A 16,483-nucleotide genomic window follows, 5' to 3' on the forward strand; every position below is an offset into this window, starting at 1 on the left:
GCCAGATAACTGTGGTTATTCAAACACATGTACAGATTGCTAACTCATGATATGGTGAGTTCATTGCAGTACCTTCATAATAAGCAGGCACAGAACAAAAGCAGATTAACAATTTGGTATCCCTGATGTGCACTGTGGAAAGTGAGGGTTGAAATCCCAGGCAAAGCTGCAGAGTTTAGGACGTTCTTAGCAGATCCAAGAGTGGGAAGCTACATTTCACAAAGCAATGTTTGTTGTTGCTCCATGTCTGGGACCAGACCCAAAAGGGAAAACTACTCTTAACAATAATGGCACCTTCAACATGGCTAATAAGAACTTCCGATTAAAACTTAAGAAAAGCTTAAGAACGGGTTTTAGAAACAAAAGAACAAAGACAAGCAAGACTTCTTGGTACCAGCATTTTTCTCAGTTGGACTCCGTTTTGCTAAAGATGAGCAGAGATTTGCACGGCTACTAAAGGGAGGTTTCCTGACTCAGCATAAGCGGCAAAAAATCTAAAGGCTTTTAAAGAGCTCTGCGCTAACAACTTAATGGTGTGTGTAGGAGAGCTGACAATGGCAGTGACCACATCTCCAAGCCAGCAACATGCTGCTGGATGGCAGTGTAGAACAAGGCAGTGAGCACAGCTCTCAGTTCTGGCGGTCAAAATTCCCACCGCCATCTTTGATATATCACAGCTAACTACAGCTGTGGCTTTCATTTTAGCAATGTTGTTTATCAGATAAAAGACTCAGGGCTAGAAAAAGATAAAGATTTACAGTAAAGACAGATTCAGATTAAGAAAAACCTCTAAAGGTTTGCAGTGTGTTTTAAAATACACATAGGCTTGGGAGAGAAAAAGAAACAGGATACAATGGTTTTAAAAAAGAATAATAAAAAGAAAGGGAGTGTCTGGGCGAGGTGGCACACGCCTTTAATTTCAGCACTCTGGAGACAGAGGCAAACAGATCTCTGTGATTTCAAAGCAAACCTGGTATACAGAGTTAATTCCTGGAAAGATAAATGTTACACTGAGAAACCCTGTCTCAAAACATGAAAAAAATAGAAGAAATTGAGTAATAAAAAAGCCACGTAAAGATAGTTTTTTAGGGAAACAGAGAAAAGGGAGTTAAAAGCACTTCCAGGGAATTTCTCTCCACAATGAGCACTGTCATCTTTCTTTCCTAACTGACTATGATATCAAAAGGAAGTATGGACATAAGTATATGTTATTAAATGGCTGGATAAGCAGCTTGGCTAATAAAGTACTTGCCACACACTCAAGAAGAAGTAGAGTAAAGTCAATCCTTGGGACTGGATGACCAGTCAGCCTCGGCAAAGAGGTGAGTTATAGGCTAATGAAGAGACAGGTTTTAAGATAAATAAATAAATCAATAAAGTAATGGTATGCTAAAGAACAAAACACAAGTACATAGCTGTATGCACACCCACAACTGAATAAAAATGAACATGCACAGTGATACACCTATGTATCACTAAATATAATACTTCTCAATCTAAATTTTAAAATAAAATTCATATAATAAAAACTTAACTTTCAAAAACTTTTGAGGATAAATAGCTTAGGATTAAAGTACCAAGACTTGGTTTTAGGCTCCGATAAGTATTTACTGCCATTGTGTCTTCTCTTTGGCTTTGCTAAGTTACCACTAGCTCTAATAATGTGTGTTTACCTCCATTATTATGAAATGATAAAATTCTATTTTTGACTAATTTATTCTCTCCCCTTTGGATCTCCAGGTTAATACTCCTTGTACTTTGTTCATAGAAGACACCTGTTGCTCCTGACCCAGCTGTATGTGAGATGTGGATTTTAATTCATGAAGAGGATGAATGTGAAACATTTGTGATTGTATGGCTTTCTTATTGGACTCAGAAGTCAATTATGGTTAAATATTATCTCAGTCCCACAAGAAAGTCATGAACTACTTAGCCCCTGACACCTAAATGACAATGGTAAGCAGTTATAAGAAACCTCATCTTGGGACTGAGCCCCGATTTTCTGAACCAGCTTGAAAAGGAGGAGGAGGATGGTGTTTGCCTTGGGTCATATTGCTTGAGTCAGTATTTTGTTCATCTCTTTATTAATGTGGAAACTTAGAGTTGCGGTCACTCTCAATAGGTTAGATACCAGTTCTGTTTCTTATTAATTTGTTGATTCCCTGCAGCTGTTGAAATTTTTCAAATTAACATCAGAGAAATCCAAGCTCCCCCAGTAATATTTTTCTTCTTGAGTACTGCACATAAATAATAAATCAACTCACATCCCCAGCCAATTTAGCAAGATGAAAATTATCAAGTTCAAATTGATGTTATTTTCACTGAAGAGGTCTACTGGAGAAGAGATCATGCTATCTTCCTTCAAAATTAGCATTAAGAATGTTTTCCTTTATATGACACAGTGGCACCTGACTGTAATTCCAGCACTGAGAAGGGAAAAATAAGAGTTAGAAGCCAGGGAGGGCCATAGTATCAAGTTCAAGGTGAATTGCACAATGAGTAGTGAGATCTTGTCTCAAAAGGACAGAAAAAAAAACGGAACAATATTTTATTTTGTGCTGAGACTGTGTGGATGACAGTACAGACAGAAATGGCATAGCCAAAAGGGGTGCTATGGTTTGCCATGTTCTGTAGACTAAAGGAATAAGGAAATGGAGTTAAAATGTGCAACAGGCAAGAGTTGACAAAAATGGGGCAAGTAGCATTCCATCATGGGTTAAAGAGGTGGTAATGGGACCAGATTGGCAGGTAAAGGATTCTGGTGAAGGGGGTGGAATTTATTCCTAGTGACACAGCCACTGGTACCTTGGCCGTGCTCCAGTAAATAATTCCCCATCCATGCTCATGCAAATGACAGTGATTAAAGTCAATGGGTCACAAAAATACAAAACCCCAAAAAACATGAAAATAAGAATGGAAACTCATTGGAAGAAGAGGGGTTCAGAGGAGAGTAATGGTTGTGAAAATGACCAAATCACATTATGCATTAGATTACAAACCCTCTAGTCCTCTCTCTCTCTCTCTCACTCTGTGTGTGTGTGTGTGTGTGAGAGAGAGAGAGAGAGAGAGAGAGAGAGAGAGAGAGAGAGAGAGAGAGAGAGAGAAATGGGGTCTTTGCTTTCCTGTAGTTCTTTTCCTGTAGTTCTTTGAGACAGTGATGGGAGATGTCATTCATTCTGTAAATATGTTTATCTTATTGGTTAAAGAATAAAGCATTGTTGGCAAATAGGAATGCAAGATAGGCAGGACTAGGAAACAAGGAGGATTCTGGGAGATGTGAAAAGCATCAATTCCTTTCCTTCTCTTTAGTTCTTCACATTACTCAACAAGTAATTAAAGTATTTGTTTTGGAATGATAGTACATATTCTTTATTAAATAAATCAGAAAAGACAGAAGAAATGTCAGAAATTTGGCTTCCATATTGTTTTGTAGAGCACTTAGTGGTGTTCAATGTCTCCTCATTAGATTCCCAGAAAACATTCATCAGTTTTATCAACAACAAATCAGTGACTTCCTTAAGTTATGAGAAATAACTCCACAAATTATCTGGAAAATGAAACCACAATCTTTTTATCTGACCACCAGCATCTCTCTCTGTTGAACTTGGCATTCAGTTTTTTTGTACATTCTTCCTATCTTCTTTTAATTTCTTTTAAAGGAATTAAAGGAAGCTTTAAATAAATACTAAGATGTATCCAGTAAAATTAGATGCCAAAATGCTAAATCTGATTGCCTGGAATCCTGGATTGGAGGTGATGCTTCCAAGAGAAGAATCAAAATGAAAACATTTTATCTACCCTTGCAAAGAAAATAAATGAATGAGCAAAGATTACAGGATCGAGAAAAGGTGAAATTATATGTGGAAGCAAATTTCACTCATTTCATCCTTTTCACTGAATAAGATGAAATGGCCTGGTGCCCTGAGACTTTAAGGAACATAATTAAGGGTCAGCACATTTGGAAATAATTAGATTTCTTAAATTCAAATAAATAATGTTATTTCTATCCCAATATTTATTATTCATTGTTATTTAACTATGAACAAGTGTAAAATCCATTTCTGAATAAAAAATATTTTGTGTGCTTTTTGGTCAATATTCTCCATTATAAATTTCCCTTTATAATGTCTAGCATGAGTAATCATTGGGATAGAATTTGTAGTCATACATCACTTGATTATGCAACAATCATACTTTTGTAAGTGATTTAACACTAGGAGAAGTTTATGATGGTTTCTCAAAACAGTGTGTATTATAATTGCCCCATGGTCATGATGATAAATTGGATTGAACAAAGTAATTTGTGGAAATGTAGGGATGTAACTTAATGAAAGTCTTAATTTTCTTCTCCTAGACACATGACAACTATTTTGCTCATTAGACTAATTGGCCAAGAAATTTATAAGCTGATAGTTGACATTTTAGACATTTTAATTACTTAGAATCACAGGGAATTTCATATGCCTTCTCTGTTGGCATACATGACCAACAAAATCAATGCAGGCCTGCCTTTCTTTAGATAACCCTAAAAAATTATTTCACTAATGCATAATGCTTCAATGGAAATGGGTAGAAAGGGCTCTCACAGTGTTGACTTGGATGATCATTCTCTTACATACTTAGAGAAAGCCTCTAGAAAGTTCTACCATGGCAAACATGCACGGGATTCAGAAGTTAATTCTGATTTCTGGTGATAAATCAGGGAATCTGGCCTAGTTATGCACCCAATTGCTACAGACAATCTCCTAGAAGGTGTTGAAGATCCTCAAGTGTCTGCTATATGTGGTTTCCATATTCCCTGGTGACTCTGTTATCCAGAACCATTCATTTTGGTTTTCTAAGTAAAGGCATGATTCCTTCTGTTTTATTCAAAATGAAAGATTAAATATTATGTTTCTTATGGCTTGTTTTTATCTAGATAACAGAATATATAACCATGTACATACAAAGCAATTGAAATGTGAAACAATAAAACTGTTTCAATAGAAGAATGTGACGAATGATGTTCATCATATGATCTTTGCTCCCAACCTATGAGGAAACTACAAAGTCTATAGAGTTTGTCTTCAATCTTCTTCCTTCTCTTTAGCTGTAAAGAAGTTAGTTTGGGACATTAAAAGTGGAAAAGGGAGTGGTCTTCAGTTGGTCTAAGTCCTTCCTCTAATTCTCCACTCTCTTTGTGGAACTTGGAAGCAGTGTGGATGATGAGCTAATGAGCAAATTCTATCACGTTAGCAATGTCAACACCAGGCAAGAGAGTAAAAGAAGCCTAGGAAGATATTTGCTGTTTATGAAACTGCATAACTTCTTTCTTCACAACTTACATCCCTCCATTTTCTTGTCTGAAAAATAAGAACAATGGCAGAGTCACTATGAGTTTTTAAAATTTTCTCATCAATGAGAGTTCTATGTACAAGAACTTACAGAGATGAAAAATAATGGTAAAGGGAAAAATCAATAAAAACTATCTAGATAATATGTCATAATCTAAAGACAATAATATTAGTAAAATAAAGCTAGTGGCAAGGGATAATTAAGATAGTTTACCACACAAATTAAATTTTCAGTTTGTAATCTTAAGCCCGAGGTCCTAAATCTAAGATAAACTTGTCAACTGAAACAAAGTGGCAGGAACTCAACTAGCAAAAGCAAAGGCAAAACTCACAGTAGTGTATCACCTACTCATTTCTCCAGCCACAAGAACAGATGACAATTAATCAAATGGCTCAACACGTATTTAGTAAGGATCCATTGTGAATTCACACATGAAATTATATCAGTATATTCTCTATTTTAACGGTTATTTTAACAGGAATGAAATTGGTTAAATTAAAAAAAAAATTCTTTATTTGAATGAGTTTATAAGCTCCATTGCAGAGGAATGAAATTAGGACTACTTTTTTGTTCATATCTGAGATAAGTAGGCATGGGTTGACTGTTTCATTTAGAATTCCATGTTACACATTAAGCTTTGATGACCACATGTTTTTTGGAAAGAGTTCATCCATGGCCCAGTGACCGACACATCAGAGAAAAGTCCATTCATGACTCAATTGTGGACTATGGAGTATTGTCTAGTTTTGCTATGATAGATAACTTTTTTTAGTGAAAGGGAAAGACTCAGGAAATTTCTCCTGGGGCTTACAAAATGGCCCGGTGCATCTGAGCTTGCTGTGCATAAGGAGCTTAGGAGATGGCATGGTGTATAAAGAACTTGCTTTGCAAGTGTAAATAATGGAGTTCAGGTCCTTAGCACACACAGAAAAGCTGAATAGGGGCAAGAGAGTCCCCAAAACTAATTAGATTAGCATGACTGGAAAGATCTGGTTATTAATGAGAGACACCATCTCAATGCATAAGGCAGAAAATGATCTAGGAAGAAACCTGATATCAATCTCTGGCCTCCATATTCATGTATACATGTTTGCACACTCACACACATGCAAACAGGCATATATACCATGCAACATGTAACCATACACAGGTAACAAAGTAAATTAACTCAGCTAAATTATAGATGAATAAATCATTTTTATTTTTAAAATTATATGGCTTATGAGTATAACATACATTTGATATTGATAGATTAAGTAGATCCATTCATTGTAAAATTGCCTGTGATGTTTGTTTAAAGTCAATGCCATTCTGTGATAAACAAACTACAACAAACTAAAAAACTTATGAGAAAGCAATTAAACAATCAATGAAATAAAAAATAAACACTTGTAAAGAATTGTAAAATATTTGCAAACCATATACATGCTAAAAGATTGTTTTAAAAATATGTAATTAACTCCTACAAGTCAGTAAAGATAAATGCAGCCTAGTTCAAATATGGATAACAGACTTAAGATACATAGCCAACAGATATGTGAAAAGGTGACCAATTAGTTATTTAATAGAGAAATGCAAATCAATACCAAAATGAGATAGCAATTCACAACTAGTATGATGGATATATCAATGATTTTTGTTGATGACTTGCAAAAATTGGAAACCAGGAACATTGTGGATGGGAATAAGAAATGGTATAACTACAAAAGGAAAAAATCATTGATTTTCCTAAAATAAATAAATACAGAACTGCCTCATGATTCAGCAACCCAAATTCTGGGCCTATGTAAAGGAAATGAAGTCAAATGTTGAAAATACAATTTCAGTCCAACATTTACTCAGCATTATTCTCAATGACCAAAGTATGCAAGCATCCTAAGTGCTTGTCAATGGATGAATGCCTAATCAAAATGTACTACATGCCCACAGTACAATATTATTCATCATTTAAAAGATAAGACCTATCACTTGCTGGTTGGAAATTAAGTGCAATAAGCTAGACACAGAACATTCATAGAAACATAAAAGGTTATTTCCAGAAACTTGGATGAGGGAAAGTGAACTGGGATGTTGCTATTCATTGGCTGTAAAATCTCAGCTATGTCTGACATCTCAGCTTTATAATGATTTGTTATACAACACTGTACTTATAGTTACTGACATTGTGTTATATAATTAAAGTTTTACTAATAGTGTAGAAAAAACATACACAAGAAAAGGAATAGATGTTCTGCTGGATGGCTGTATACTTTAAGCAGACATGAAAACTACACTGAGAATGCATTTCTTGTCTCATAATTTTACTATTTCATAATAATTGGGACTTGGACGGTTCCTGATGTAACATCATTAACAATCAACATGAATTAACTCAGCTAATAAAACTCTATGAAAATAATGATATTTTAAAATGTCTTCATCAGGGGATCCCTGTTGGAAAACAACTATCCAGGCAAGTGTTATTACCAGGTTTGGCTACAAAAGGTGTGCAGAGACCATACTAGCTGGGGTAGAAGGAGACAGGCTACATTTCAAACACTAGTTTTCTAGGCATGTAAAAGCTATGGGGTCATGGAAGATTACACCAAGCTTCCAAAAGTCACTAAGGCCTGACAATCAGTTGGATCCCCTACAAAAGGAAGCCCTGGGAGGCCATTTCATGAAGCTATGATTATGAATCCTAAGGTGACATGGAGACTCTAGGATGTTGGAGATGTTTGCCACGATGTGGGATTCGTCAAGGAAAGCAATAGGCATGAAATAGAACCAGTCCAAGACCAGTTACACATGCAGGCAACAGCATTAGTGGAGAATGGATACCCAAGCCTATTTAAGCCTAGACATGCCCACTAAAAACCTTAGATGCCAAACATGAAGCTGCATTGAAACATAATTTGATATTTTCCTTGTTGAGTTTAAGTCTTATTTCTTTGCTATGTCACAAATCTTTTAGAATGAGAATGTTGACTCTATGTCATTGTATATTATAAGCTGTCTTTGGTTTTACAGGGTTTTGGCTCATAAACTGCTTTGATTCTCAGAAGAGATTTTGGACTTTGGGATGTTGAACTACATTAGAACTATTAAGACTTTGGGGGGTGCTCTTGGAGATGAACTAAGTGAGTTTTGAGATGGTTACAGACATTTGGGAGGTCAGGTGTAATGTTCTGGATTAAAGGAATATGTTCTTGTCTTAAGTTGATGGGGGTGACCTTGTTCTGGTTGTTCTTTACTGTCACTTTTACCAGATTTGGAGTCATCTAAGAGGCACACCTCTGAGAATTCCCGTAAAGGTATTCCTGGAAAGGTTTAACTGAGGAAGATCCACACAAAATGTGTGGATCTCATAACCTGGGCTCCAAGACTAGTGAAAAACAAGGAAAAGGATAAAAAATAAAAGAAAAGAAATAAAAAGCAAGCTAAGCACCATCATTCCAACTGAACACCAACATTCATTGCTCTCTGCTACCTGACCAAGTACCCGAAGTGATCAGCTGCCTTGGGTGACAATGCCACATTCTGAAAATATCTATATCTTTACAACGAGAATGGAACTTTGGCTAGACTTCACAGTCAGAGTTAATGACACACCATGAGGTCACTTAAGATTTATATCCTACTGTGCCTCTTTGTTTAACCTACATTTAAGAGAATAATCTAACAATCAAATTTGCTGCCTCAGATTTCCTACGAACTCAGCTTTTCCAACCTAATCTAAAGCATAGTTACAATTTAAAGTCACATACTCTTCCTTGCCCCAGAGTAATGTGTGTGTATCATTTTCTGAAAGCAGTAAATGTAAAAATTGAAAGCAACTTCCTAAAATCTACCATAAAGGCTGAGAGCAACCATTAATGGGTATCGGTTGGTAAATAATGACGTTTGCTGTCTGGGTTAGTTGGGATGAGTTGGAGTCAGTGATTTAATATCTTCTAAAACTCTCTTAAAGATTTCTGTAAAACTCCTCCTTGTTCAGGTAAGCTGTATCTATGTGTTTCTACCGCCTGGTCTTGTCCTCTCCATCTGCATCTGAGTTCTACTTCGACTCAGTGTTTATGTATGGGTGTTTGCTCCTGTTTCCAACAGGCATTAGTTGAGGGCTCCATGGAGAAGTTAGTTGTTGATCTCACTCTCCGGGAAGGGCATTTATGGTAGCCTTTCCACAGAAGCTCAAATTGTTAGTTGAGAGCAGTCTTGTAGTTCTCTAGACCTTTCTTTGTGTTCAATTTTATCTTCAAACCAATATTGGCTCCCTCTTTTATGTTCTCTCTCTCTCTGTCTCTCTCTCTCTCTTTCCTGTCTTCTATTCCTAACCAGGCTCAATCTTCCTGGTCACACATGTTTTCCTTTCCTCCCCCTCGTTTTCTCCTACTTCTCTCTCCATTCGCTGCCCCCCCACTTCCCCTGAGCTCTGGGGGGACTTGTCCCTTACCAGTTCTATGAGGGACTTTATATGAATCTCTTAGAATACACCTTGTATCCTAGTTCCTCTGGTGGTGTGAATTATAGGCTAACGGGCCACCAGACTGATAGCTGGGAAGCCGGCATGGGACTGACTCAGGCCCCCTGGTCTCAGCCAGAAGGACTGAGCAGTCTAAAGGACCTCAGACAATGGAGCCAGGATGTATCCCTGGTGCACAAAAGGACCTTGCGAACACATCCCCCATGGAGGGATAACTGCCTTAATCTAGAGACAGGAGAGAAGCCCTAGTCCCTACTTCACATGGCCTGTCAGATCTACATGAACCCAACTGGATGGCATTCCCCTACATAAGGAATTGGGGTGGGGGGATGGGAGGGGAGGGTGGTTAGAGTGCATGTGAGAGGGCAGAGAGGGCAAAAGGGAGGGAAGGAGGGAGGGAGGGAGAGGGAACTGGGATCAACATGTAAAATAATAAATTAAATTTAAAAAAATTCTTTGACTCCAAAATTTAAGTTGAAGGACAAGTTACTGGGGAAAAGGATTTCTATTTTTGTTTCCACAGAAAATGAAAAGATGTGGATTCCTTCCAGACTAATGTGGTTTGATCAAGCCAGACCACCTGAAACAGAGTACGAGGTGATCCTACATTCAAAACAGCTGGACAAAGCAGCCTTACAGACTACAGCCAGGATTTCTGAATCTTCTTCGAATCCCCCATGACAGCACCCCTTACCAGCAGGAAGTAGTTTGGAAAGAACAGCACCCAAATTCCCAAATATTGTCTATAAATGTTTGTTTTCATTTAAATGGACTTGGTTATGTAAAATAAATAAATAAATAAAAGATTTCTGTAAAACATGAGGGGGACTGGGAGGTGAAAAGAGTTAGGGTGTATATTGTGAAATCCCCAAAGCTTCAATAAAGAAGTTTTAAAAAGAAACAGAAAAAAAATAAAAAAAAAATAAAAAGTCTTCATCAGAAGAAGCAACATTGACACTAACCTGGGGAAAAAGATGATGGACAGAGCTGGGAGCAGACTACTAGAATGTCCCTACTAGGTGCACAATCCTTGCTAGGCTGCTGCAATGTGCAAAGTTGTTCTAAGGCAGTAAGAATAGGATGCAGAAGTTATGAAGGCAACTATTTACCAACCAGAGCATGACTGTTTCAGGGCGGTAACAAATTGCATATGTACACACCACACCGATATCATTTTGAGGGTGGTCATATTATTCCCATTTAATAGATAAATAAACAAGGCTGAAGAAAGTTGAGAGAATTATCCTACTTCACTCTCAACTATCATGTGAAGGGGGCATTTTTTGAAACTAGCTTTTTCTTCCTCTAGATGTCATTTCTTAATTTATATCTCATATTTACAAAGGTTTTAAAATCTAATAAGTACATGCCAAGCATTGTGAAAGACAAACTATAGAGAGATGTAAACAAATTAAATAGAATTTAAGAAAAGAGTTCTAACCAAAATTGTTTATTGGCAAAGAAAACATTAACCTAAAGATAGAGATTTCTCTCAAAAGAGGCAAAGATGGAAAAGTACTGTTTGCACATACTATTTGCATAATTGTTCCAGTGTTCTATCATGACATATCAGAAAATAGCAGTTAGGAAACAAGAATTATGAAATGTCTGTTAATGTCCCCAGGGATGCAGCAGAAGTTGCTCCAATTACACCTTGGCCTAATCTCTTTTCATTTTAGAAGTAAATGATTACCCATGATTGGTGACAATTGCTAGTGAGAGCAGGGAAGAACTTAATGGACCATGCCAAAACTCTGCTAAGGGAATTGAGAATAAAAGTATTTTCTTAATCTTTTTTCCACCTTGTTTTTATTTTGCGATTATTTCCCACAAAGGATTTTTTTCCCGTGCTGATCCAACTACCTGGTATTGGATTAACAGTGAACACAGCCTAAGATTTGTGTTCAACACTCTCGCTAGTAAAGATCATGTAAAATGGATCTGTATCTCCATTTAAAAATAAATTGTGTTCCCTGTGTTCTATTGCTGCATTGACCCTTCTGTGGAGTTAAGAAAGCAATCAGATATCAGAGTACTTCCACTAAATCATTTTAAGGTAAAAAATAGAACCAACCAAGAACCTAATAATGATGCCTTTTTTTTATTAAAAGAAACAAAATCTAGAGATGTAGTTACATTAAGAATTCCAAAGTGCTTTTAACAGAATATTTTGACAACCAAGACTTTAAAAGGCAGGGGTTGGAGAGATGGCCCAGTAGTTAGGAGCACTTGCTGTTGCAAAGAACCCAGTATTGGTTGACAGTATCCACATGACAGCTCACAAACACCTGTCATTCCAGTTCCAGGGATCCAATGCCCTCTTGTGCCCTCCCTGAACATGAGGTACACATGGTGCACATACATACATACAGTCAAAACACTCATACACATAAAATAACAATAAATAAATCATTTTTAAAGTTTAAAATATAAAGGCTTCAATTGATATTTATGTTTCTCAGATAGCCAAAATTACGATTGAATAATAAACTCAATAAGATAAACAATCTGATAGGCATTTAATAAATTGGAAAATGTACCAACTAGCTGAGAAACCCAATCCTATAACACCAGCTTTCGTTTCAAATGATCTCTAGGTAGCAGCTACATGGGGAATTAAAAAAAAAAAAAAGACTCCAACCATTTAGAAAAGAAGAAGCACACTCACTCAGTAGAGAACAGACAATGTTGTGCTAAAAGGCTATGTTATTTTGCCAAAGAAAAAATCCAATCTGTGTGCAAAATACCTCTTCCCATGTCTTTTGATCTGCTGCAGCACTTGTCCAAATGGATGGGCTCCCTAAAGGGAAAACCCATTTCAAACACTGAGGAGCTTGAACAAATGGGAAGCACTCAACCTCAGGCTTAAATATCCCAAATGGTCTCTTGCTGGTAACATGAGAACAAAATCAGTGTTTCACTCAGAAAACAGCTTTCCTGGCTTTTATCTGCCATTCCATTTGTGCATTGATATGAAGATCAGAGTCATCAGCTTGACTGTGATGTAGAATCCCCATACAAACAATGAGACATTAAACACTTTCTGGCCTTCTAACATTTGTATTCAGACTCTCCTTTTTTTTTTTTTCAGGGTATAATCACAGTCCGATCAGTATTCGAGGGATTTGTGCACACAGACTGCCTCTGTCAAAATCGCAGCAAGCTAATGCATTCCGATATAGCTCGCTTGTGCAAATTACTGCCTAAGAAGGATGCTGTAACTTGATATTTTGACATATGCCATCTCATATAAAAAACAATCTCCTATTTTAAGAGGGTTTTTTTATTTGTTTCAGATTAGTCATTTGAATATTTGGAAAAATGAAATTAAACTTTAAAAGGGTGGGAAGAAGCGAGCATAGAAATGATGTACAGTCACAAAGACAGAAAGGGAGCATCAGTACTACTCTGAAGCAAGCAAAAGTAGTGAGAAGTAGTGTAGGCAAAAAGACTTTGGGCTGTACTTCCTGACTTTAAAAACTGACAAGCAATGTTGCTAGCATTTATTTATTTCCCGAGACTTAACAACATGTATTGCTTTCTTTCATCACTTTGCCAATTTTCTTCAAAGAAAATTACTATTTCAAGCTCTCCATAAATCCTATAACCTCTCTGGGCTTCGTTTCCTCATGGGTAAAATGGGAATAACAATGCCTGGCTGTAAAGTTGGGATGAGGGTTAGAAATAATATATGAAAATCACCTAATAGTGCCTGGTACATAATGGAAACCATCACTATTATTATTACCCCAAAGCTATATCTGGACATGTAAATTGGAATAAAACACTGAGGCCGTTTTCACACTAATCCAAAGACGAATAGATTTTCTTGCAGATCCAAGGTAATTGAGGTAAATGTTAGAACATTTATTAGAATTATCAAGATAGATAGATTGTTTCCATTTTCTACTTTACATGTCCAGATATGGCTTTTGTGCATAGCCCTAAAGTACTCCACAGACTTATAAAACTTTGCCCATTACTAAAAGCTCCCAACATTAAGTTTAGCCAACCCTCATACACAGCTAAAAGTATATTGCAGGGAAAGCTCCATTCATTAGTACAGTTGCTGCCTCAGATAACAGAAAACTAAGCTGATCATATATATAGCTTAACTCCCTACCATGCAACTTAATTCAATAAATTCAGATTTTGGAGAGTAATTGAACAACAAACCATTTTGAGAAAATATTTTTTTCTAATATCGTCTACTATAACCTTTTAGATGGTCTTAAAATAGTTCTGTAAGAAGAAAATAAAATCTCCCAGAAACTAAAGGTTGAAATGGACTTGCCTACCTAAAATCAAGAATAATAAAATTGTGCATTCGATTGAAACAAGTCAATTTTATTGAAAACAGTTGCTTAGGAAGAGAAAGTATAATAAAAATTTTCTCAAAACATAATTTTTTTTATAAAACATAGGGTTTTGTTGACCTCAAACTCAAACTCCTGTTGGGGACAATAGTCTCTTCAGTTCTAGGATTCAGAAAGATCTTGCCACTTCCAACTAAAAACAGAGAAAGAAAGGTGTAGAAAGAAGGAGTGATTTAAAGAAGCATGAGATCACTGTTTAGATATAGGTAGCATTAATGTTAGTGGCTCTCAGGAACTGTTCCAGGATAAAGGAAATCCCAAATCCACCGCTGTTGTTATTATACATCAACCCACAGCCTCTACTAACAGCTACTCTTCTACCACTTCCCAAATAGTGTACAACTTTCTCTCATTGATTTTTACCAAAGGCCTGTGAGAAGTCCAGGAATGGAGGCTGAGAAGACAGGAACAAACACATGCATCATTCAATTATATCTCTTGGATACTCAATATGATTTTCTGTTTAGACACCATATTTTGTGCACCTATTTAAAATTGCAAGCCACACTAATACAAACAGCAGCATGATTCCGCTTTAACTCAATGAGCCTATCCTTGGTATTGACAAGTATGCCTGCCCTTCCTATTAACGATGTGCTTTTCAAGTCCCATAACTCATTGTGTCCAACTCTATTGATGTCCATAAAAAATGTCCATAAAAATATGCAACTTTAAATATTGTATTTGGAGTTAATAAGGGTTGTCTATCTCTACCTCACAAGCTGATGTGTTGACTTTCTACAATGTGACTGTGACCTTTTAAAGAGGCAACTAAGATTAAATAAAGTCACAGAGATGGCACCTCCTCCAATAGTGCTAGTGTTTTTCTGAGAAGACAAAGATAAGCAGACGTGAATGTGCTAAGCAAAGGCCATGTGGTAACAAAGAAAGAAGATCTCCATCTTTTGGCCATGGAAGCTGTCCCATGAGAAACCAGCTCTGGGTGGAACTTGATCTTGTAAGGAAAGTGTCTTTGTTTTCTGAGCCAGAGAGGCTATGTTATATTATGTTGCAGTTCTAAAGGACTAATTTACAAGTTTAAAGCATCAGTCACACTACTTATACAAAATAGTAACAGAGAGAGTAGGAAAATAGTTATTTGTTGTTTAGTATATGAGTAAGTAAAACTGAAATTATCCATAATTGCCACTATCCTTGTATTAATAAGTTGTGCTTAGTGTAATAAAATACATGAGATAAAAGACTTAAAATGAGGAAAGTTAATCTGGCTCATACTTTTGGAAGTTTGTCCTCGGTCAGTTGACCCACCGCTTTTTGGGCCTGTGACAACCTATAGTTATCTGCTGGAGGTTGCTGGAAGAGGATATTGCCCATCTCAAGGCAGCAAAAAAGCAATAAAAATGAAAAGGAAGGGCCAAAATGCCAATATCCATTTCAAAGTCATGCACCAATGACCTAGGACTTCCCAGTAGTTCCCTTTTCTCAACATTTTCACAATCTCCCAGATGTACCAGGCTAGAAATGGAACTTTTTAGTAAATAGGTCTTGGGAGGACATTTAAATTACAACTACAGCAACCTCCAGTTGGTGATTCCCTTCTTCCATATATCTGTCTGTGTTGCTCAACCTTCAGTATGTTGTCATTCTTTTCTTCTATGGTCTGAGGTATCTGTGGCTTTTATTACAGTCATCCATTAACTTTACCACCATTGTACCAGATACTTAAAAGAATATTAAGGGTTTGTGTATGGCTAAGTTGGTGGAGAATTACCAGACAAGTGTGAGGATCTAAGTTTGGAAATCCAGCACCCTCATAAAAAGTGAAGTGTGGGGGTACATGCCTCTAATCCCAGGATTAGGGAGACAAAGATGAAAAGATCCTTGGATCTTGCTGGATAGTCACCCTAGCTGAGTTTATGAACACAAGTTCAGTTATAGACCCCATACTAGAAAATAATGTTGGAGGTGATTGACAAAATCATGTAACATTAACCTCTGGACTCTACACATGCATATACATACATGCATATACACTCCTGCTCATGAACAAATACAAACACACTCACAACATACTCAAAGAACCCTGAATTCTTCATCATCTTCTTTAGCAAAAAAAAAAAAAAAAGTGCAGTTGAAGCCTATTTCTCATTAATAGATAGTACTGATTAGCCATCACACTCAAGAGCAACTCTTTTCTAGTTTTCCTATTCAATGTTTTAAGGAAAGTGTCAGCTCACAATTAAATGGAACCAATTTTAGTCTGCTAGTGTGATTTTTTCATCCCTTGGGAAATGATGGTTATAAGGGCAGATGCAGGAGGAAATACAGTATTTATAAGAGATCTAATAAT

This window comes from Phodopus roborovskii, unplaced genomic scaffold, assembly GCF_943737965.1.
Source record: "Phodopus roborovskii unplaced genomic scaffold, PHOROB, whole genome shotgun sequence".
NCBI lineage: Eukaryota > Metazoa > Chordata > Mammalia > Rodentia > Cricetidae > Phodopus > Phodopus roborovskii.